Below are 25,951 nucleotides of genomic sequence, written 5' to 3' on the forward strand. Positions count from 1 at the left end.
TGCAACATATAATATACCCTTTCGAATAACATAGAAAAAAGGATTTCTGTAGCTGTGTGACAAAAACACTATATTTGAATCCATATCTAGATTTTTAAGTTGTCCCATCTATTTTTCTCTTTGTCCAGTTATAAAACTAGGAATGACTTGAAAATTTTGTAACAAGATCTGCTTATTGATTCCTTCCCTACAAATATAAAAATTCAGTTTGCTCATTTCAAGCCACCTCCAAGTAAAAATAAATAAATAAATAAATAAAATAAAGTCCTGAAGTTCTGGGAGTATGTCATTCTTATAACCCAAGGTGAAAGTGTGATTTACCATGAGTTGAATCATGAGAAAATGACTTATGGTTCCATCTTTCCTTCATGTTCCTGCTGGGTATGCTTTTTTAAGGTTCATGGAGCAAGTTTGTGTAATCTCTCCCTCTTAACTTTCTTGCACTGCTGTTACCTCTTTTTTTTTTTTTTTTCCATCATTTGCAAAGATTTTACCATTATGCCAAACTGAAGTTATTAGTCTTCTGATAAACAAAAAAGGGGCAGATCTATTAAAGTCGACAGAATTGGTAGACTCACCTCAGCTGTGAATCTGGCTGTCTAGCTAGATGTTTACAAATTATTTTTTCTCTTTATCTCTCTCTTTTTTTTTTTCTTTTCAGTGAAATCAAAGTGGTTTTGTACATCCTCTTGACATTTGTGCCTAGCAAAATTTTTATTTTTTTTTAAACATGATAAAATTCTTGACGCTTGCTCAATTGTACTTGCCTCATTTATTTATTTATTTATTTTTCAAATCAAAATATTTATAATTTACATCACACAAAGCTATGACAAAAGGCATGAAATGGATAGCAAGGAAAGTGTAAAGAAAGAAACAGATAAAATCAGTTCTGTTCATACACAGCAACTCTTTTTGTGCCCTGTATACCTATCGGCAGTACTCAATAAACATTAATTAAAATACTAGCAATATATATTTGATAGAAGACCAACAAAACAGCACATGATTTTGCCTTAAGGATATGTACTATCCTTTTGTGCATCCCTTGGAAATCAATAGAATGCACTGGAATTGTACAGCCAGTCTCTTAGCTCTCATTATTTATGACTTCTGCTTAAGGGATTATTGAGGCATGAAGGCCAGATGTGACAGAGAAGTTAGATTGTTTCTAATTGGAGTATATTTCCTTTTTTTTTTTTTTTTCCCCACCCAGAAGTCATCACTTCTTTAAGACTGAGCTTTTAGAAGTGGGGGTACAATCTAATGAAGACTAAAAAAAAAATTGTTATATTATGTTTGGCTCCTTTATACTTCAGGGAAATACTTCTCTGTTCTCTGTGACAAGCCTGTTGATGCACAGAAATATATAATCCATGTCACTTGGAGCAAGGCATTTTCATTGTCATTTTAGAACTGCATACTTTCTTTCAGATGCAAAAGGAAAAAGATGATGTGAAATGTCAGCACAACAGCAAAAACCCTTGTGAACTCTAAGAAAAATAAGCAAGTCTGTTTCTGTGGAAAAGTCAAGATGCTATACCAGGGTGAAGGCTCTCTGGTTGAGGGGACTTCATAATCTCACAATTTTTACTTAAAGAGATATGACTGGCAGAAGATAAGGCTTATGCATTTGTTTTTGCTTTTAAAACAGATGAGATTTGTTTGCCAGTTCCATGGTGAGGTGGGCATATGATAAATAGAGGAACATAAGGCTAGACAGACATTTTTTCCTACTAGCTAATCACAGATACATCCCTAAAATCCTTGGGATGAGTTTCAAGAAAACAAAAAGCTGTGAGGAGAAATGCTTATTTAAATATGTGTTTTGTATGGTAAGAATATGCCAAGGAGAATGTAGCAGAATTTATACTTGGTGCAAAAAATAGACATGAGAATAGCCCAGACATCTTTAATCTATAGGACTGTCATTTCAGCAATTCACCTTTTCAGCCCGAGACTCACAGTTGAGCAGCTGGCTATCCAGCCAGGTGTGTAAGCTATCAATTTTTGGGGACTTCTTCCAAGCAGGGTTGTTTATGAACATTCTTGACCGGATGCATTTTTGATGAAAAGATGAAATAACCCACAAAGATGTATTGATTTCAAAAATATTTCACCTGAAAAGAGTTTGTGATCCAGGGTTCTGCAGCTACCTCTGGTGACAGAGTGAGAGAGAGAGCAAGAGAAGCTGGAAAAAGAAGGGAAGAGGGTGAGAGAGAATCTGAGTAGAAAAAAAAAATGCTTTATGATAAGAAGACAGATGTTTCTGTACAATCTCATTGTGACAAAATGTTAAGAATTTTGTTTTTATTCCACTGGAGAACTAAAATTCATTTTAAAACCTTGAAACTTGTGAAATCAAATTACTACCTCCCAGCTAACTTTATTCCTAAATCTTCTCAGCTGAATTTTTTACCCAGTTTCAATGGAAATATTGGTAATTCCCCTGATTTTATTATCTGGGGTGCAAGGAGCTGAATGAAAGCTAAAACATAGTTTTACTTGTCAAGAATAGGATTTCACTGTATTCTTCTGGATGGAAGTAAAACAGAGGAATCCCTTTCCCAATTATTTCCTTTTGCATGAAGCTGTCATAGGAAGACTGATAGTCCTGCACTGCAGATTAAATTGACTGCCATGGCTTTCCTAGGTATGGAAAAACACAGAGGCAAATTCTGCCATCACATACCACAGTAAAATATTTCTTTTCTTATATCAATATGATTGTAAAATGAACCACATTTTCCTGTGTGTGCTGATGAGAACGTACAGAACATTTGATTTCAACTGACATCTCTCATCACTCTGTATAGAACTTCCATTCTACAGATATGAGCAGAGACAGGAATATTCTTACCTCCTAATGCAAGATGCCCTGAATCTGCTAGACTGTTTTCTGCTGGCCCTAGTAGGGTCTGAATCACACCCGTAAGGAGGTTTCTCTTCCTTACTGGGGCTGGGCTGCTTGCTCCCTCAGAACAGGACTGTGGACTATTTTTATTTTTGTCATGCCACGAAGTACGTCTCTCCTGCTGGAGAGGCAGTTGTTATGGGAACAGATGTTACTCATCAGGCAGACCTACAGGCAGAGGCATTTTAAGGTAATATGACCTCCCATTATGAGAAGTACCAGATCTTGTTCTTGAACAAACAGAGCTCTCTTCTGCAAGCCCATGGGTATTTGTATGAGTTGCACAATATGGCACTGACTCCCGTGGGCTACCATAATTTATTCTTGTATACTAAGTGCATTCTTGCTAAACAGAGAATAGCCAGAAAAGGCAAGAAGCTTCTCTTGTGACCTGAAAAACAACCAAGTTCATTTTCTGAAATATATATTATAATATATGACTTTGTGGAATGTAAACACCATAATAATTGCATGGAAAATATCCAAGGCAGAGAAATCCACATATAAAAAAATTAATTGTTTGATATTTGATAAGTGGTTGGGAAACATTTTCAGTACAGTAGTTTCTCTTCTCTAAAGAGCTTTTTCACACTGCTGAAAATCATTCCTTTCCTTTCTGTGGTTGGGGCTGGGGACAGAATGGGGGGGATTTGGTGGGTTTCACAGAGTGTACACTTTTAGTGTGGTGTGATGCCAGGTCTTTTTTACTGTGAGTGCCTGCCAGGACAGGCAGAAGCAGGGCACAGGTGGTTTGAGCTGGATCCCCATCCTCACTCAAAACACAGCCTAGGCTGGCACAGGCTGGAGTATACTTTCACAGAGCATGCTGGCAGCCATGGTCTGCTTCTCAGTCCTCCATTTATCTCCCTAGCAGTCACTGGGAACAGCAAAACAAAGGTCTGGTGCATAAATTTGTTTCTGCAAACCATTTCATTGGAAATAGGAACTGTGGTGAGGGTGAGGAACCAAAATGATGCCATTGGGGGTATTCATCCCAAAAATGGGAGGGCAAGGGGGAGTGGTAAGGTCTAGATATCACTCCTCAGATCATGAACTTCAGACAGAAGGTACTTATCAATTACATCCTGCTGACTCGACTGTTTTCCACTTGCCCTGACAGGATCCATTCCCTTTAGTGCAGATGTATCTTGATGTAATCATTATAATTTTTTGTTGAGAACAAATCATCAACATCTGTCACAAAACAGACTATGGAATTGTTTACGCTGAAAAAAAATGACTGATATGCTATGCCTGTCAAAGTTTGTTAGATAAATCCTTCTTTTATGTTATGTATATTGCCAAGTTAAATATCATAAGGATTTAATAGCTTCTTTCAATCCTCTGAAAGTGTAAAAAAGTCAAGACATGAAAGAGGAAGCAAATAATCTATACCTGGAAATTATATTGAAGATTTAAATGGGATTACCCAGCAACCTATGTGCATTGTTACTTTAAGCATTTTTCAGCATTCAACTCTCAAACAAAAATAAAACATTTTCTAACTGTTATTCCCCTTTGATCCAGTTTGTCTCCAATCCAAATGTATGCAAAATGGATTTGATTTTTACTGTAGTAAGAAGAAAGTTTTGTATATTTCCCTGAATTGATTTTGATTTTGAATTGCACTGGTTTTGATTCTAAATTCATTCTTGGCACCATTTAAAGCCACAGTGTGAAAAAAGAGAGAAACAAAAACCCAAAGCCCGTGACAAATATACTATGCACGTTTGTCAGAATTTATTACAGACTTCAAGAGAAATGATAGACCTTGTCTGGATTATTGGTAAAAAATATATTTCAGAAAATCCCCAAATATCAGAAGACTAATATCTTCACTGCATGGGTTACCTTCTGCAATCCATCTAAAACTAGAAAGAGCTTTGCAAAATACTACTGCCTCTGTGTGGTCCATTCTTCTTATTTTCATACACTTTTTTTCCCCCTCAATCAACACATCCTAGCAAAAAAGAAAAAAAAAAAAAGATATTTTGTGGGACTGCCTGGATCTACTTTTCCCCATCTCATCCTAAAGAGTACCTAAGGGCAAAATAAACAGTTTCTGTGCATATCTTTAAACAATAAGTAAATCAGAGTCATGGAGCATTAGCAAAAGCAAACTAACACTGTGCCAGTAACAAGAAATAGCATAAAGCAAAGATAAAAATACTCCCCCAAAAGCAGCAGGGAATTTTGCTTGAGTAGGTGGCAGTGTTGGCATCAACACTGCTGCCTCAGTGCTGTTGTCAGGGCCTGAAGATTTGTACAGCACTTAAACACATCTTGCTCACTGCTGTTCCAAGAGTCTAAAACTGGTGAATATAGTGTCATAGGCCCAACTGGTTTGTATTCAAAATCACACAATGGAAAGTATAGGTAGCATACACAAAAATACAATCTCTCTAGTTTCAGGAAACAACCAAAAAGAAGCAGTTTTTCCTCAAAGGTCTGGATAATTGTGTATTTCAACCAAATTGGTGCTGTTGTTACTATTACTATTGCGTTGATAGTCACCCACTGGTACTAGGACAATTACTCTGTTATCTTTCTGTAAGTATAGTTTTGGCTGTAGGTATGGCTTTATTTTTCAGGGCCTGGATAATCGAGAGTATTTGTGTTCTGTCTTTGGGCAGCTGACATTACTCCAACTTAAATCCTGCAACTTAATGCACTGTGCAAACCTGAAAAATAAACTTCATAGTCATGTTTTTATCTAACAGTTTCTGATTCACAAAAAGGGATTTTTACTTCCTGGACTAATGACATAGAGCTGTGACAAGGGAGGTTCAGGCTGGCTGTTAGCAAAAGGTTCTTCACTGAGAGGGTAATTCGGCACTGACTGGAACAGGTTTCCCAGGGCAGTAGCCATTGCACTGGGCCTGCCAGAGTTCCAGAAGTGTTTGGAGAACACTCTCAGACACTTGGTCTGATTTTGGGGTGTTTCTGAGTAGAGGCAGGAGCTGGACTCAATGGTCCTTGTGGGTCCCTTCCAACTTGGGATATTCTATGATTCTATGACTAGAAGAAATGCCGTCACTCATGTGTCACCTTCTTCTTGCTAGGATTTTATATAAATAACCCTTGGTCCCAAAGTGTACAAACAGCCAAGCCTCGTGGCAAAGATATGGCAAGGCTTTTCTCTGTGCTCCTGTGGAATCGTACCAAAGTACACACATGTGATATGGTTGCCCATATAGTAAGAGGTACAGAATACAATAGTTCATTCCCTCTGAGTATCACCTTCAATATTCTGCACCTCAACCTGGAAAAGGTATTTACACACTGGAGGGAATTTGCAGAAAGGCAGTTGAAAAGACTGAGTACTTGCTACATTTCAGGCAAGTAAATAGTTCAGATCCCTTTAGCTTTAGAAAACTAAAAAGGATTTTTTTTTTTTTTCCCAAGCAAGCTGGGGTGTGGGGGGCTGGAAATCTAGTTGTTGAGATCAATAGAAATTTATAACACAGAAATCAGAGCACTAAGTCTTTGGAGTAAGAAAGACAATATGAATCTGTTATTAAGGGGAAAGGAAGAGGTTACTGCTGTTATCCTCAGGTCCTCAACACTGTCTGGTTTCTGTGGCATTTCACCTGATGTTTACAGCAGTTGAAAGTACTGTATCCTGGAACATGAGGCTGACACCTCAGTGCCTTCCAAATGGGTGTCACTTCTTCTCCGAGGTACATGTCCAAAGTGAAGTAAGGAATAAAAAAAGAGATGAAGAGAAGGAATGGGAAAATTTATTGGGAGCATTATTAACATTATTTTCAGAACTCCTTTAGGGGGTTGGTTAGGCAGGAAAAAGCCCCTAGTAAACTGCCAGATATCATGTCAACTGAGGATGGGACAGGGCCTGTAGGAATCTCACAACCCATAATGCTGGGCTGTGCAAAAAGAAGAGATGTAGTTGTGTAACAATGATCCATGACTAAAAGTTACTTTTAAGCCCTCTCTGTACGATATCCATGCATAGCCTAGTCCACACCCCCAGTGAACATTGCCAATTAACTAGGGAACTGGGGTTCTCTAGTTAAAGACAGTGTTCAAAGTGTATCTGCAGCTGCAGAGAGCTACAGCTCTTTAACATACATTTATATGTAGGCAGTGCAAAGCTGAAAATGTGAATTGTATAGATCTCAGAAAATGTTATCCATCATTTGAGAAGTGGTATAACATGAATAAAGCATCTGAAAGTCCTGACTTCTTCATCCCCAACATAAGAGCATTCAGCAAGACTGCCCCCTGCAGTGTCCTTGTACTAAGATGTAACCACTCATCTCTAATCACTGAGTAAGGAAGTAAAAATTGAAACACAACAAAAAGCCTAAAGCTAAGAAATACATCGATGTATCAGATGTCATATCAGCCAACTCCCACAGTGGAAACTGTGCAATAGCTGTGCTGATAATTGGCATCTCATGATAGTGAGCTCCTCCTCTCCCATTCTCCTAGGTTCTGCATATTTGTGTTCATCACGTGCTGCAGGGTCTAGCTCAAAATGTGAATAACATAGACTAGAATATGCACTACACACAGACAATGAAACAAATACCTGGCATGGATGGTTCATAAAAAAAAAAAAAAAAAGTTAGATACTAACAAGTATCTGACAACTGTCATAAAAAAAGAAAAAAAGTTACTTTTTAAATTTATTTTTTATTTTTTATTTCTTTTTCTCATTTAATTTGTAACTTAAACAAGTTTTTTTCAAAGCAACTGCCTAAATTTGCTATCTAGTGAGTGAAGAGAACCATACCCCTTTTGAAGCATCCCACTGTTCTCTCCAGAGGGCTGAGTTAAATGGATAGGATCTCCACCTAGAGGCACACAAAGGCAGCTACCACACAAAGCAGTCATTTCCATCAGTAGTGTGGCCTCAGTATGTGCTGAAAATTGAGATGCAACTGAAGTACCCCAGGTGGAGAAGACCCACATTTTATCTCAATTTACATTCTATTGCAATATACATTTTATTATAAACAAGGATCAGAGATATAATTTGATAAAATTGGGAAACCATTAGAGTTTGATTTATTGTTAGTAGCAAACAGGCTGACTACTGAGGTATAATTAGACTGTGGTATCCACTGCACAGACACACATGCTCAGGCCTGCACTTATGCACTATAACCAGTTTTATTTAGTCGTCACTTTGAGCATGATTCAACTGCATAGTAGGCTATAAAGAGGCCAGAAGAATTACTGGTATCATCAAAAGGCAAAAAAAAAAAAAAAAGGGGGGGGGGGGGGACTAGCTTATGTCACACATATTTCATGAGTGGACCTATGCTGATTTCCACTGATTTCCACTTGCAGGGGTTATATAGAAAAAGGAGATTAAAACAACAGATTTCAGTAAGTTATTTCCCTTTCCCTCCCTGCACTGTACCACTGTTGTTGGAATTTGACTGAAGTTCCTTACACCAGTCAACCCAAACAAGAAAAGTTTTATCTGACTACTACTATCTTCTTCAAGCACTTTGTTAAAATATCCATACCAGAATTCAGACTAAAATTATAAATATTCACAGTCCCAGGAAAGGTTCCCTCAGTAAAAGAGTTGTTTTCTGTTAAGATTAAATTGGAGATCATTAGATTCCAGAATATATTCTCTGAAGGAACAGAGCCATTACAGGTAAGGTTTCCCTCTGCAGCCCAGTGTGAACTGGAGGCACAACGCTTCATTATCCTCATATCAGCTATCATGCCTGTACTATTAAATAGAAAAACCTTATGAGAGCTACTCAAAGTCTCTGCGTGAGAAGCAGCAAAGCTAGGGAAAGAGGTGAGAGTTCAGAAGCCTGAGTGAAACCAACTCATACTTTGTTCCGAATACCTGGAGCTAATGCATAACAGAAATACATCTCTTATTTAAAATGTATACATATAGAAAGAGAAGAGAAGAGAAGAGAAGAGAAGAGAAGAGAAGAGAAGAGAAGAGAAGAGAAGAGAAGAGAAGAGAAGAGAAGAGAAGAGAAGAGAAGAGAAGAGAAAGAAAGAAAAGAAAAGAAAAGAAAAGAAAAGAAAAGAAAAGAAAAGAAAAAGAAAAAGAAAAGAAAAGAAAAGAAAAGAAAAGAAAAGAAAAGAAGAGAAGAGAAAGAGAAGAGAAGAGAAGAGAAAGAGAAAAAAGAAAAGAAAAGAAAAAAAGAAAAGAAAAGAAAAGAAAAGAAAAGAAAGAAAAGAAAAGAAAAGAAAAGAAAAGAAAAAGAAAAGAAAAGAAAAGAAAAAAGAAAAGAAAAGAAAAGAAAAGAAAAGAGAAAAGAAAAGTTACACACTCTTTATGTTTGTGGGTGTTTGGTTTTTTTTTCTAGTTTGAAAGAGTTTTTTTTTTTTCTGCCAAAGCCTGCAGAAATATTGATAATGAAATAATAGTAAAGAATGATAAGACAGTAAATGGGGTCTCTCAAAGAACTGCTGATTAAACGCCTCATCCTGCCAGTGTGTCCAGTAAAAACACTGTGACTGTGATTTCAGTGAATCTCTGCAAATCCCTCCAAGGTTTGGAGGTCCTTGTGGGACCCTGAATAAACTTATTTTATGAGTCTCAATAGTGGAGTGGACAGTGGAGACTCTTACTGTTTGTCAGAGATTTTGCAACATTCAGCAGTGTCTCTGTCAGGAATATTAATATATTGTGAGCCCGAAGAGACGCTTACTGAAGTTAAAAAAAACTAATAAAATCTTTCCTTTTCCCTTGATTGGAAGTGGTGCTAGCACACTGCTTTTATCAGTGATTTCCTTATTCACTCACATGATCTAGCAGAGTCACTTGCAAGATGTCTCTAGCTGATCCCAAAACCTTCTTTGGAAGTATCTTTGCTCAGCAAATGCCTTTTAGAATTCTTATCCGTCCATTATGGTCACTCTTATATGAAGTGCTCAAGAGCTTTAAAATCCAATCCTTTCAATTTCTGTGTCCATTAATCTAGGGCATTTTTACACATCTTCCATCTTACTTAACAGCTTACCTAAGACATGGATTAGAAGTATAGAGAAGAAAACTGACTCAGAGACTCAGATATAAAAGGATTTGGCCCAAAATCTTTGCAAGAATTTAAGCATATATTGTATTGTATCCTAGTTCAAACTTGTTTCTTAGAGGGCAACTAAATCTTTTTTTTTTTTTTTTTTTTTTTTTTTTTTTATGTCTGTATTTCTGCAGACCAATTTAAGGTAATGGTAGTGAAATGGTGAAAGTACATAATTAGTTCTATGCCTTACCAGAAGAAAAGTGGTACCGAAATTCCCATAACAGAATCCATATTTCCACATCCATTCTACACTCTGAGAAGGTTTTTTTTGTTTTGTTTTATTTTGTTTTGTGAAAGAGATATAAGATCCAATAGATACACAAGTTTGTGTTCCTCTCCTTTCTGGAAATATGGTAACACTCGTAGAATGTTTTAAAATCTCAGATGAAGTGCTTGATATAGCTAATTATAAACATAGCTGATCACAGCTATGCATGGTTACAGTGAGACTGCATGATCATCTCCCCTTTTGTGGACACAGAACCCCAAAGATTAAATATTCTTTGCCAGGAGAGGCAATATTTATTTAGAAGTTTTTTTTTTTTTCCATAGTTTTTATGTTCAGTTACTACATTACTATAAGCTCCCTAATCTCTGACTGTGTTGCATTTCACTAAATGACTGCTACCTACTTTAATTACTCCGACTTGTTTCAGACTAATTGAATTTTTGCTCCACTGCAGGTTTAAGAAATCCGTGTCTAATTCTAGCTCTGATGCATGGCTCCAGATATTGGTCTCAACACACTGCAGTTACACTTAACGAGGTAAAATACCTTAGCTTTGCCTATTAATAATTCACCATGACATTAAGAGAAGCCCCTATCTTATGTTAAACAATAATGTAATGTTTAACAAGGTTAACTTAATAACAGGAAACTGGGGGACTTGTCTCTGACCATGTACCTTCTGTTAAAATTATATTTAGCATCACTGGGCCAGGAAGACTGGAATGCATAAGCAAATAGTCTCAAGCTCTCTACTTATTTTGATTTTTAGAGAGACATTACAAAGCTTGATCACTTCAAACTTCGACCTCTTGCATGCTATTAAAAACTAAAAAAACAGGAACATTTGAAATGCAAGTTTTCAAAATTGCTAAATGTGACTAATTGAAACCAAAGCTATTCAAAGCCTGAGGGGTAATAACTAACACAGTATAGAGAAAAGCAGGCAATTATTGTGTAAATAGATTTGCAGATCTGCACTGTGAGGCATGATAAGGTTACACAGAGAACAATCCCTGAGTACTATGGCTTCAGCCTCTCTATCATGTAAAGCAGTAGCCTATGACTGCTAAGCCTGATACCCTATAACCCAGCCCCTGTCACAGGAGCTGCTTGGAAACTGGTATGTAGAAAAAAAGTGGTTTTCCACAGAGGATTTTGCAAATTGCTCTTCTCACTTCAGAAAGGAAGACAATGAGATACAGAGCTGCTACTGGGTCATGGTGATAAATGTAAATTATGTTCATTCCACATCTCATTCTTATTCCAACATGAGTTAAAAACCAAACCAAACCAATACAAAAAACTTCTGAGACAAATTGTTTGATTTTGAAATTCAGGGATAGTGTTGTTATATTTTACTATATGGCATATTTTACTTTCATGGCAGAAACACTATGTCACCTTCACTAAGACTGTTGCTAGATTTACTTGACACGTATGAAGTCAGTCGCTATCCCATTTCTGGTTTTGAGGATCTCAAACTGTTTTTATTAATATCCTGAAATTCCATAATTGTGCTGTAGGTTACTCACTCCTTTCATTCCTTTCATTTTCTGCATGTTTGCCATCTCTGCTTCCTCACCCAAGAGCAGCTTTCCACAGCAAACTTATCTGAGGAAGAAAAGACTACTCTTCTGCAATGTCACCACATGGCCCAGTTCATTCAATCTAATACCATCTTTCTTGAAAACTTTAAAAAAGTTTAAAAAACTTTAAATCATTACTTGATGGTAAAACAAGCTTATTGGAAGTGAAATACTCTCTAGATAAGAGTACCATCTAGTAGTATTCTTAGGGAACAATGTCCTCCATCAAACTGCTGATTTCCTGGGTTGTCATGTCTGAGATTAAATCCTTCCAATTGTGCCGTGCAACAGCAGAAGAATTGCTCAGTAAAAACTGCTGCATTGCAACATATCTCCGTGCAGCACAACTATATTTGATGGGCACCAGCACATGCTTAAAGAAAGACCTACCAGGAGGTGTGGAGGAAGAGAAAATAAATGGAATGAAAACAAGAAAGAAATTTTAGAAAAAAGAGCTGATGACCAGACTGAGCTGTGAATGAAGAAGAAAGGAAGTGAATGAGGAGAAAGCAAGAAGGAGTGACTGCAAGAGAAATGAAGAGTTCTGCAAGAGTGTTCACCTGGGCTCTTTGAAAAATATGAATGTATTTCTACAATCTCTGGATGTAATGGCAATTTATACGGTTTTCACTTCTCCTGACACTTCTTATTTTTCAATGAAATAATTTTCATCTTTTCTGTTAGAATTGAAGTGAATAACAACAAAATGAATATTCCTAAAAGTTTCTTTGAACACCAGTGCCCATTCTAACCCCTCACCTTCCTTTTCTCCACAGAAAAGAAAAGAAACCAAACAAACACATGATCTAAACCTCCTAAATAAAAAACCCTCAATTCTCTCTATTAGATCAGGCCAATTTTAATTTTGTTTTGAACTGCTTCTTTGAAGTAGTGGAACATTTCCACACGTCTTATGAGGAGCGGCTGAGAGAACTGGGGTTGTTTAGTCTGGAGAAGAGGAGGCTCAGGGGAGACCTTATTGCTCTCTACAACTATCTGAAAGTAAGTTGTGGGGAGCTGGGCATTGCCCAGGGAGGTGGTGGAGTCGGTGTCCCTGGGGGTGTTCAAGGAAAGGTTGGACGTGGTGCTTAGGAACATGGTCTAGTGCATGATATTGGTGGTAGGGGGATGGTTGGACCAAATGATCTTGGAGGTCTTTTCCAACCCTAATGATTCTATGGTTCTGTGATTTCAAACAATAACAAAAATATTAAGAAAGTTTCATGCAAATAAAAGAAAAAAAAAAAAAAGGTTTTCTGCTTAGTTTAAGTAGCTGTCTGTGTTATTCCATGCCAGCCCATGGAGACATCGATGAGCAGTCCCTAATGTTTCTTGCTTATTAAACAAAAGTCTCAAAGCATGGAGTGACTTGAGGATCTGAAATCTCACCTCCAAAAGTCATTCAAACATTTCATTTCTTATATCCTGCTGTCATTTACTGAGACTTGATCGCCATAACTTCTTTGGAGGAGGTTGAAATTATTTATTTAAAGTTACCTTTCATTCCCTAATTAGGAATAGTAATATATTCAATTTTTCTATAGAGATTCACTCTGTAGATTTCTATTGCTGTTTCCTATGCTGATATTTATGGTGTGGATATTAACTTACTTCCCTCTTTCCCTGTCATTCTTTTGTTGCTCAGTTCTGCAAAAAAAGCCATGATTTTAGGTCTAGGACCCTTGACAAAATTCCGTGATGGGTCTGCCTCCAAAAGGTACGAGATTCAGATAACACCAGCAGGATTCAGGTATTTATCTCAAGGTAAAGCTTGTTTCAGAGGGTCTGAAACCACTGCAAATCGCATTTTTTTAGGATTTCTGTATTTTTGCCTATGATCCCTGGTGAATACAAGTCGTGCAAACATACAATGGAAAGAAATTACATGAAGTAAACAGTGAAGGGGATGTATTACTGAACTCCTGGGACCCCTGGAGTCTGGTGTCCGGAACACCAAGTCCCTGCTGTCTCAAATGAGTTGGCAGAGGCACAGCTCAGCACCATGGAACAGCTGCAGCTTTCCATGGAGTCATGTCCTGGGGATTTGAGTTGTCTTTGTGTCTCCATCCCTACCCTTCCCTGCTTGCTGTATTACTAAGTGCTTCCCCCATATCTCCTCTCCTCTCCTTAACATTAACACTTCTCCCTCAGATCTTACTGTAGCTTATGTTCTGAGATAGACACACATCACTCTTTTCTTGTTGTTTCCTTTTTTTTTTTTTTTTTTTTCCTTTCAGCCTAGTGCAGCACTTGGTTCCCCTTCAGCCTCTCTCACTTTTCTCATCATATTCTTCACTTTTCTGCTGTTCAGATCAGTCTCTCTGCTGTCAAATTTTCTTAGGTTACACTGTATTGTTTTCCTCATCTTCTCGTCTTTCTTTAGCTTCTTCCTTTTGCTGGCAGTGCCCAGCTCCCATTCCTCTGAACAATTCCAAATGCAGACAGGCAAAATGGCTCATGCAGTCTTACAGAAACCTCCTAGTGGGTCTAGCAGGAATTGATGCTGTGATGACACACTATGGTGCTGTCCTCCTACTTGAAATGAATATTGGGAGATGCTGAGAAGCAGTTCTTCCATACAGCTTATAGAAACTATCCTAACCTTGATCAGCTTTTTTTCTGAATTTTGCAAGAAACTGTCACTTCAGGACTGACTGTTCCAAAATCATGAGAGTCAGTTTTGCTCCCTGTTTGATGAGAATTAACACTAGAGCACTGTACCCTATATATAATATATGTTATGTAAGAGAAGTAATGGAAATTGTTTTGAATGAGAAATGCAGCATATCTGTGAGTGGAGCATCACATGTAGTCAGTCAAGACTGAGGTGCTCTGTCAAACCATGTGTTTGCCTCTGAAGTGAATCAGATCCATCTGAGAAGAAATTCTATTTAGTAAGTATAAAGAATTGTGTATTGTGAGGTTACATTGAAGGGATAATAATAGAACAGCAGAGAAGTGGCAATATTCTGTATTAGAAATGACAGTGCTGAGGGGAAAATAAATTGGTATCCTTACCTAATTTATGTATATATAGTAAATAATTATATTAAATATAGAATGTATGTAATATATGTTCATTTTTTTTCTCATAAGCAAATTACACCAACAGAGCTGCTGTGCTCATTAGCAGTGGTACGACCAGGTGGGAAGGTAGAAGCAGAATGAGAGGAATGAGAGGAACATCTACCTAATTTTCCTTTACAGAAATTTTTGTTTCTCAGCTGATCCAAGAGTCTGAGACTGAACAAAGCCTCAGTGACACCACGCTGATTTGCAGATGTAGTGTACCCCAGTCATATATTCCTTGTGATAATCTTTTAGAAGTGTATGGCTCAAAGGCACATTTCACAGCTTCTTGTTCTCAGTTACTCACACTGTAAGACTGTGACTTCAAAGGGACATCTAAAAGGAAATGTTTGGAGAAAAAAAAAGAGAAAAAATATCTATTGTGTTGTGTCACCCCTGCCTTTTTTTTTTTTTTTTTTTTCAGTTCATGATATAACAGGCTTAGGATACTTTGGTATAGCTGTTTCTCAGTAGGTTATTTTTTCCTTCTTACTTTACAAAGAACACACACACACAAAATTGACAGTCAGGGAGAAAATTGTGTGATCTTAATCCACAGGCAGTCATCTTAAAGTGGCTTGTCAAAGTGCAGGCAGGTGACTTTCCTTGTATAAGCAGGCTCTTTGGGACAAGCTGGAATGATATCCAAGGTAGTGACTCTCAGGCTTTTTCACATCAGGACTCATAAAGTAAATAAGGAGAGTCTCTGAGAGTTGTTGGTGTCCTTCCAGTCTTTAGGCAACATCTCTGAGATGATGTTTCCTCCTATTTCTAGGTGCAAATGATGTTCAGTTCTAATTCAGTCAATTTCAAGATTTTAAAGTTGTTATCCATAATACCAATGTCCTTCACTTAAATGAAGTCCTAAATGGCTTTCATGAAATATCTTAAGTATATATATATATACTTTATATATATATATACTTTATATATATATATACATATATAAAATATTATTTGGGGGGGGATGTGGGGGGGAGGGGAAGACAGACAATGTAAAAACATACATAAGTTAGGATTAGATTTTTTAATATATTTTTAATGAGTTTGGGATCTTTGTGTTTTAGTCTGAGAAATGCAATGCAATGATATTGAATGGTTGATACACAGAATGACACTGAATGGTTAAAACGCAGACACTTCTTTTTTTGTAGGGAGAGGTAATGGAGAGGTTTACAGTCAGGTTAATGTTTAACCTCCTAGGCTTTCTAATGTTATGGTTAGAAAATGCCCTTTAAATTTAATTATCTGCTTCTTTACATTTACTATTTCACAAATGAGCATTTTAAAATGTCAGTCATCTCTCTTTACAGACGTCTATAACAATTTTGTATCCACTCATAATGATGCTGGTCCTCCTAAGTAAATGTCTCTCAGCCCACCATGCCATTGACAGCATCATTTATTCTCTTAATTGTCTGAGGTTTGCATAATTCAGACCATGTAATTCAAGGGATAGTATGTTTTCTTCTTTACCTCTCTACACATTACAAACAATTCAAATCTTAACAGATTGTGATTTTTTCATCTAAATGATTTTCATCTAAATGATGACCATTTTAATAAACCAAGTAATAAAACTCTTGGTAGCTATTTTGTATTGTCCTGAGAAAATAATTATTCCAGAAAAAGATCTAAAGTAAAAGTTCATTCTATGCAGTTATTAATGTTTTGACAAATAGAAAATAAATCTCAGGAAGTAACTTAGTTTGGATTCTACATAAGATACAAAATATTATCTTAATACCTTATCTTAATACCAGCTTAATAACCTGCTGCCAGTACATTTTCTATATTGTCATATCAGTTTCTCAGATATTTGGAAGAACAGGTAACATTATTATTATTGTTGTTGTTGTTGTTATTCCATGGGGGATTTTGTGAGGGTCTGCTGTTTCTGAAACAAGGTGCAACAGAAACATGAAAATGGCACTGGCTTGACTGCGTAATAAGGATGGTCCTTACAGGAATAGATGGCAAGGAAATATTTATCAACACAGCATCCAATACTTATCAAAATGGTGTCTAACTGCCTGCCTCATGTTACCAGCTTACAGTCCATGCTGACTGTCATCATTAGCTAGGTGGTCAATGGAGAATGACAGCACAACTAGGTAAAAAATGCATATCTTCCTAATTCTCATACTCCTGCATACAGGAATGAGATGCTTCCTGGGGGCCTGGGAACCCTCTGCTGAGATGGAAAGGAAAGAAAGACTGGTACCATGGCTGCTTTATTTGCTCCAACAGTCTTGCTTATGTTTCTAAGACCTTACACAAGAGATGTCTCATTTATACAAAGAAGCTGGAAACAGGCAAAGGACAAAAAATGTAAGGGATGTGGAAAAATACAGCATAATTCCTTACTTACACATTACAAGGAAGTGCATTAATTCTCTCTTTTATTACCTTCATGGTAGGTATTACAAATATGTAATCCATGTAGATCAAAGATAGCATAGTTGAATTATATTACATGTGCAAATAAGGTCAAGCACCCAAAAGATGGCTTTCCCAAATAACACTATTATTCTTGGTAACAAGACAAATATCTTTTCTAGCTACTCCTGCTGGGTCTTGTGATTTACTTTATTTATACCCCATACTTTTGCACAATCTGTTTATAATGAAACATGGCAACACATTTCGTGATTATTTTCAACTACTGATTTGGCAAAAAGACAAAGAGAACTGAACTCTTACATTTTTCCTGGGAAAATCTCTCCTTGCTGCCTTGTAGTCTTCACAGGTGAAGGAAGTTTGATGCTCCACATCAATAACTCAGTGCTCCAGACAGTGAGAAACTGATGCAATTTGCCCTGACTAAACAGAACCAATATGCTTTAAATTCCCATATAAATACACATGGACTTCAAATGCAAATAGAAGTTTGAGACATTCCATTGAATTTGTCATGGCCCTGTTGCCCATAGATTGAGATACCTTCTGTTCTTTCAATACTGGAAAAGAGGGTGATTTCTGAGAACAAGTAAATAGCAATCCAATGCATTCTGATACAAAGAGTGTATAGGTATTTGGCTGGGAATAACAGCAACATAATAAAAGGAGGAAAAGTTCATGGCTTTCATACTTATGTTTGGCTTTCATAGTTATGTTTTGCAGTCTCCTGTGGTCAGAAAGTGGTTTAATCTGCCTGTGTTTGCTATTGTCAGTATAAAAGTCAAGCTTATATAGTAAATGTGGAGGGGTGAGCCAAAAGCTTTTATTTTACAAGGACATGTACAAGAAGTGACAAGGTGTTTCAGATTTTACTTTCTGAAAATGAAGCTCAGAAAGCAATGTTTGGGGCTTGTAAGCAAACTGACAAAGGTATGGATGATAGGGAATAACAAGAAGTTTAGTGCTTCATTTTAGATAAACTGTTCATATTTAGGATACGCACATATGACTGTCTTAAGCCTATGAATTCAAGAGTGCTCACGGCAATGTGTCATTTCTTGTTCCTGAACAGCCAAGACATGCTGTTTGGGGCTTCACCTCTTTCATCCCCTTGGAGCCCAAGAAAGGCAAGTAGAAAGTCTCCTGGGAGAAAAACTAGATGAAAGCTTTCTTTCATATAGAACATAAAAGAAAACTTGAATGAGAGATTGTTGTGAATAAGCTGTGCTTGTCTCCCCCTGTCCAGGTAGTTTAAAATCAGGACTGAGGTTTAAAAAGTGTTTTGAATGTTTGTGAGTATATTTCTAAATGCTTTTGTCAGCTGTGAAAGAATCATCCCACATGATCTGGCCTCACCACTCTGAGTGGGTAACAGTGTTCTGACTCTGATAGGTCTGTTTCCTTCAGAGTGAGACATTGGTGATACAAGGCAAGTGTTTGCTGGTGAAATTTCCTTATTTATAGAAGCCCTTTCTCTTTCCCTCACCAGGGCCAATAGGAGCACTAACAAAGTCTGTTTCTGTCAGGCACCCTGCATGGATATCTGTGCCCCAGAAGCGCTCTCCTTGGTTTCCATGAAAATCACTCAAAAGTGAGCATCCATCTCCACCCAGGCACAGCCTTTCCTTGCCAGCTCAGCTCTTGAGACTGCAGTTAGGTAAATCTCTCAGACTGCGGATTTACCCCTGTGTACTTTGCAACAGGAAGCCTTGGGGAAGGACCTTACTAACCAAATAGGCGCCTGTGTCCCATTCATTGAACTTCAAAGATTGGGTCTCATCCCGCTTGACATTAACATGGTTTGTCATTATCTTTGGGGCCAATGGACATCTTCTGTCCTGTGGCTTTCTTTAGTACTTGCTAGCTCCTGATATCTTAATTTGAACCGAGCATGGTATGATGAGCCACTGTGCAGTTTCACTGAATTTATGAGTTTCAGCTGGGATTGTCTCTGGTGCAGCTGGGCAGTGCCTGGCACAGCAAGTTCCTTACACTGTCTGAAGCCTCTTGCTATTACTGAAGTAACAATTAGAGAATAATAGTGCTCACAACTTGTAAGTCATAGCAAATGTATACGAAGAGATGTACCCTACAGAAGAGCTTCATATGTACTTGTCTCAAACTAGAAGTTTAATTACAGTTCTTAAAAACATCCATGACTTGTCTATTCAGAAGATACCCATGTGCCTGTTCCTCTCATTTGGCACATGTAGAAAATCTGTGAACAAAGAGCAAATGCATCCTAATGTTAGATATCTGTCAACTGTTTTTTTTAAATTTATTTTATTATTATTACTATTATTATTTATTTATTTATTTATTTTTCCCCACGTGATGGGAAGGTTCTCTTGTGCATTGCATATTTGATTCTATTCAGATCAGCTAACACTGTCCTAATTCAGCACTGTTTCCTTTAAAGGCAACTCTTTCTCTTTTTCTTTCTTTCTTTCTTTCTTTCTTTCTTTCTTTCTTTCTTTCTTTCTTTCTTTCTTTCTTTCTTTCTTTCTTTCTTTCTTTCTTTCTTTCTCTCTTTCTCTCTTTCTCTCTTTCTCTCTTTCTCTCTTTCTCTCTTTCTCTCTCTCTCTCTTTCTTTCTTTCTTTCTTTCTTTCTTTCTCTTTCTTTCTTTCTTTCTTTCTTTTTCTTCCTTCCTTCCTTCCTTCCTTCCTTCCTTCCTTCCTTCCTTCCTTCCTTCCTTCCTTCCTTCCTTCCTTCCTTCCTTCCTTCCTTCCTTCCTTCCTTCCTTCCTTCCTTCCTTCCTTCCTTCCCTCCTTCCTTCCCTCCTTCCTTCCTTCCTTCCCTCATTCCTTCCTTCCTTCCTTCCTTCCTTCCTTCCTTCCTTCCTTCCTTCCTTCCTTCCTTCCTTCCTTCCTTCCTTCCTTCCTTCCTTCCTTCCTTCCTTCCTTCCTTCCTCTTACAACCCTGAAAATTTTTTCCTATTCTATTTTCTTGGCTATCTCCTCTTAGCCTTCTATTTTTTATTCAAAGACCTGTTATAACACCAATAGTGACAGTAGCTGCCCCAGAAAATACAAAAGGTGGTTACAGATAACTGCTGTTAAAACAAATATTTTTCCTGCTTCCTTAAGAAGAACCTTTACAGCCAAAGATAGAAAATCAAATCTCCACAATGTCTGAAAAGTATGATCTGTCTATCTGTGCATGTGTTTGTATGGAATGCAAATTTATATTCTATTGTAGTTTTATAATTTCACATCCTTTTTGTCCTTTACTGATATATTTATTGATATAGTTTATCTGTGATGCATTGTTTTACTGTTTATATGTCTTCTTGTCATAATGAACACAATGAGATTTGGACAGAACTTTGAATATTAGACAAAGGATAGTAAATCCAATATATTCCAAATTATATTAGCTACTTAACAGTAACCAGTGTTTCCACCAAAAAGTGCACACTTGTTGAGTGTGAAGCATCTCTGATGTCTGTTTCTCTGTATTGTTTGTTTTTGAGATTCAGAGAATTAATCTGAGTTCTGTCTGTACCTAACAAAGCTCTCTGTTCATGAAAAAAATACACAGTATTTGCTTGCATTAGATTCACCTAATCTAATCTGCAAACATGCTATTTTTGTACAAGTTTGTGTTCTTAAGAATGAGTTAAATATCAGGGTGATTATAAAAAACAGCAGCTGACAGGAAAATATTACAGAAATTTCGTGAAGTGAGTTGTGAATTTCTACATATCAACATTGGCAATGAAAGCCTGCCTTGGAGAGTGCTGAGAGCAGGGGTCTACTGTATAGGCTACATTACTCATCCAAACTCCAGTTTGAGTCTGAAGTCCCATGGTAAATTGCTCTGAAAAAATCAATAAGTCAAAACCCCTGTGCATGCCAATAGCAAAACTTCTGTTGCTCTTGGTATGTTCAGGATTTTTCTACCAAAAACCAACCAATCATGCAGAATTGATATCTGCGAATAAGTCCTGGTTCATTGTTTTATTGGATCCAGAATTATATTCCTGTGTTCCTTACTGTAAACTACCCTGGGATAATGTTTTCTGTTCATCACTTAGGGGAAAAGTCTTTCTCTAGCACACACTTTGCAACATTCATAGTGTCGAACCAAGCGCTTCCTGCTTCCAAAAGATAGCACTCTCCTTTCTCACCTTAGCATAAGGTCATACAAAACTACTGAGGGCTGTGACTGTTGTCAATAAGTTGTCAGACATAAGTTCAGGCAAAACAAAACTGCAAAGCAGAAGGCTGGGTTGAGGGTTGAGGCTCAATATGCTCACGGGTATCCCAGAGCTGTACATGCAGTCTACTTTGTAGGCTTTTTTTTCAGGAGTATTTAGTGGACAATGCTTGCCCACTTTTAAGCACCTGCTGCAGATCACCCAGCAGGCAATTGCATTATGTTTATGGTCAAATGGATCTCTACATATATAATCATTTTAAGTCATAAAGTAATGTGGAATCCTTAGCTGATAAAAGCATTTTGTGAATGACAGAGGATAGCAAAAACACCATAACAAAGGACATAGTAATAAGATTATGAACAGACATGATAAACAGCAGAACAACTAAGGAATAAAATTCCATCTTTTTTATTCACCTGTTCTACAGAGAAGATAGGGAGAACAGACATGCCTTTATAAATTGGAAATTAAAACTGAGGAAATAGCTGCAAGGAGCAGAACTACTGGAATGAAATGGAAGAGATCCTGGCAAAAATAGGGCCATCTTACTGCAAACAGAAGGGAGAAAGAAACTGCATAACTACCATGGGCAAGTGTTTCTCTGAATTAAAATAAATAAATAAATAAATGCTGAGTGAATTGGACAAAAGAACAAATAAATAACAGGAAAATATTCTGAACTTCCTCCCCTCCCCCCCCCCCCCCCCCAAAAAAAAAAAAAAAGGGAAAAAAAGGAAAAATAATATTCCCTGTAGTAGAATCATCACTACTAGATTCTGACTTTTCTTGAGCTCCTTTATGCCACCCCTGTAGTGTAAAGTAATGGAAAAGCTGCCAGGCAACTAAATATTCTTTCCCTGCTGGAAAATCTCTGGGTGGCATAGACCTAATGTTTAAAAAACACTTAAAAATATGAATAACTTCAAGATACCACAGGCGGTCACTTCTAATAGCTTAACACAAAGGGCACTAATTAAAGTCCTCTCTGTGTAAAAGGAAAGACACAGAGGCAGTTGTATATATAAGTTTTACTCAAAAGAAATCAATGGAGACTACAGGAAATTTCTAAGACACATGATGGATTGGAGATTGGTTCTTACAGTTCAGTCACTGAACCCATACAGAGCAGGAGAGGTAATGCAATATTCCCAGGGGCAGCTGTGCTTTGCCCTGTACCTAGCAGAGATGTCTAGTCCAAAAACGTTTTTGTCCAGTGGGAGATGCATCTTAGAAAGCAATTTGAGAGCAAGCCATAGGTAGGTCCAAAATCAGGAATGGAGGATATACCATTTGATATCCTGAAAAGCACAGCACATGAGGGGATGTTAAGGGACTTGTTTGGCATAGAGGAGAGATGGCTTTAGGGTAACCTGATAGAAGCCTGCCAGAACCTACAGGAAAGTTATTGAGAAGGTAGAGCCAGACTTTTTACAGTGGTGCATGGTGGGATAATGAGAAATAGGGGTAAGGTTTTAATGGGATTTAAGGAGAAATTATTTCATCATGAGGACAGTAAAGCAGTGTACAAGGTTGCCTTGAGATGTACAACCTACATCTCTGGAGTTTTTCAAGCTTAAATGGGTAAAATCCTGAGCAACCTGGTCTGAGCATGACACTGACCTTGCTTTGTGCAGGAAGTAGGAAGTGGAGATTTCTAAATGCTTCTTCCACCTGAATTGGTGCCTCTGTAGTTATGTGATTCTAAGATATGCAATGAAGTTCACATGCACAATGGGTCAGGGAAGCAGGAACACATTTCCTCTTATTTAATATGGAGTCAGAAAATACAAATGCAACCCACATAATTGTACATAAAACAGTCTAGGAGTCTGGAAAAACATGCTACAGAGAAAAAAGGAATCAGCATAATGCAGATCCTTGGCTTCTTACTCAGAGGGGACACAGAAATCAAGGCTACCACAGTATTGGAGCTGCACTGTAACTGTCCCAGGGTTTGCTCAGGAGTACTCACCAGCCTTTAGCCTCCATTGCAGGATATATGCTAATTCCTAGGAGCTGAAGATAACAGATGGCCCACAGAATCAGAAACAGCGTCTACTTGTCCTGATTTCCGTATCTCTGACCTGTTGTTGATTACCAGTTGCCTACTGCAACCAGTCTGAAAGAAAGGGCCCCCCAGGATGGATATAAAAGCCCGTGGAGGGTGATTTTAAGGAGCACAGATCAGAATCACAGATCTGCCTCACTTCCAGAGTTTTCCTGGTGCAAGATATAATGTGAGCAGGATTTCTATGATGGTAGCGAATCTTTATGCTGGTGATGCTCAGCCACAAGAGTAACTCCTCAGGTACAACAGCTCAAATCAAAGTAAACGATCTTTAAGCACGGGTGCAACAGACCCTACATTTGCGCTTAGCCCTTTTTTCTTTCCTTGCCCTACTGCAAGTTAACATACCTGTTGTAATAAAGTAAATGGGAAGTTCCTGAACTCTGTACTGTCTTCCAAACAAGTACTAGCTTATGTATAAGCTAGAGAAATGACTAATTTAGCAGGCCTAATGGGCTTACTGGTGAATAGGATCAAACAGAGCCAACCCTCTCCATCTCTATTATATTATGTGCATCTTTTCCCTCCCTTCCAAATTACTTTTATCAGTAGCAATGACAGCTGTCCATCTCTGGTCCCAAACATACAAGCATTGAAGGACCAGCTGTTTCCTCTCCAAGTATAATGGCCTTGACATGAATGCAGTCTGCAATGATCATTTAGCTTAGATGCATTTTCCACTGCAAAGGCTCATCACAGGACCATTGAGATTGGTCACATACAGTTCAGCCACAGAGGCTTGCAGGAAAGTAGCCAGGCTTGTTGTATTATCATGTGAACTGTTAACATGATTCTTCTGATTTTCATCCATCAACAAATTGGATGAGGGTATACAGATTCACTTCATTTATATTATAGTCCAAAAATGATACTGATGTTCAGGGAATAGTTACCTCCATAATTAGTTCAGCTCTGATTACAGCAAAGGCAGATTAGAACCCTCTCTCTCTCTTTTTTTTTTTTTTTTGACTATCCTAATAGTAACAGAAATATAACCTGCAAAATACTTGAGAATGAAAGGACTTGCAGAGTGTATCAGGACAGAACCACTATATTAGAAGGGCTGATGACGTTGACTACAATGACATATAGCTTTAAAGGAACAAGGATTTTGAAACAAAAGCAAAGACAGGTTAAACTTGTCTGGAATCAGTTCCTGTCCCTGAAAATTGTTGGTGCAGCACATCACCTCTAAAACCAAAGTCACCTAAGGCACCTGAATACTAATGTCTATGGCATGCAGTTTCTCCATTTCATTCTTCCTTCTGTGGATTTTATCTTTTTCTCCCACTCCAAGTTTCTCTTACAACTGAGACTTGAAAGATCTACAGGGCTTGGGTGGTTTCTCACTCAGAATTGCACAGTGCCAGGCAGAAGAGGTTTTCAAAACACTAGAACTTCAAAGCATGCCACAGTTCAAGGTACTGGATGGAGTGGGATGTATGCTCACTTTTTGTTTTTTTGTCTCTTTTCAGGCTGGACATCTAGTGAAATGGGCTTTCCTATTGATACACAAAGCCTCTGCTTGCTGAGATCTGGTGAGATTTTGGGACACATCTCTGATGGTAGACATTTCTGTGCCTGCTTTTGTAGGCATACATAACTTTTGCTAAGGGAGGACAAAAATACTCAAAGATAAAGGAAAAAGCAGGGTTTGAGAAAGGAGTGAAGGAAAGTAAGAGGATTCATTTAATGCAGTGGAGCTGAGCTAAAACCTGGATCAAAGCCTTGAAATGATACAATGAAGTTGGTGTGAGCCTGGCAGATCTGGCCCGGGTAAGACTGTTAAATAAGAAGTGATTCATGCTTATCATTTTACTTCCCCTTCATCCTTATGAGTGAAAGGTAAGTGAGCCCTTATTCCATATTGCTATGTTCAGTGAAACAGTAAATAAGGAAGTGTTGAGATCCAGTTGTAATAACAAGAACTGGCAAGAGCCTGACAGATTTGCAATGTTTTCCCTACAAACAGCAACAAAAACCAAGAAGCCCCCAGCTGCCATCTCCATAATCTCTTCAATCCTTACATATTATTGCCTCACCTGCTGTGAAATGAGGGACATGGGCGCTTTGATAAATGGATTGTAAAGTTGTTGCTCTTCACTGTAGCTTCTTTAAACATCCTCGTATTCTTATCCAATATGCAGCTTTGTAACTTCTGCCTCAATTTAATTCCTAGTGAATCACCACAAGGGGAATTCAGCCTCCTGCAGAGAGGGTTGCTGCAGAGTTGTCTCTTTTCTCCCAGTCAGGGCAAAATTAGGCCAGTCACACACAGTGTTTGATTAATTTACTGGAAGATAGAGCCTCACAAGTCCTGCTTTTAAAGATGAACTTCCAGCCTGTACCACAGCCAGATTCTAGTATCTCTCAGCTTTTCTATGTGTTAGATATCTACTCTGCTTAAGCATTTCTGTAAGCACCATTGAATGATTATATACATTTTTAGATACACGGATAATTCAATATCTGGTCCTAAGCTTGAAAATAA

The 25,951-nt window shown here is 37.7% G+C and overlaps 1 protein-coding gene across 8 annotated transcripts in view; it reads right to left on the reverse strand.

Moving 5' to 3' along the window:
* Positions 1-25,951, reverse strand: part of LOC310880045 (muscarinic acetylcholine receptor M2) — a 109,172-nt gene that overhangs the window by 9,062 nt on the left and 74,159 nt on the right. For 2 of the 8 annotated variants that reach the window (XM_083795287.1, XM_083795292.1), the window contains 2 exons: positions 17,533-17,652; positions 2,121-2,191 (listed from right to left, as the gene is read on the reverse strand). The exons of 1 other annotated variant lie outside the window; for it this stretch is intronic. The gene's annotated coding sequence lies outside the window, so the exon portion shown is untranslated. Of the gene's footprint in view, positions 1-2,120; positions 2,192-17,532; positions 19,817-25,951 lie in introns of those variants that run through there. 5 more of the 8 variants (XM_083795286.1, XM_083795291.1, XM_083795289.1 and 2 more) reach the window with 4 other exon arrangements.

Source organism: Anser anser, assembly GCF_964211835.1.
Source record: "Anser anser genome assembly, chromosome: 1".
In the NCBI taxonomy this organism is placed as follows: Eukaryota; Metazoa; Chordata; class Aves; order Anseriformes; family Anatidae; genus Anser; species Anser anser.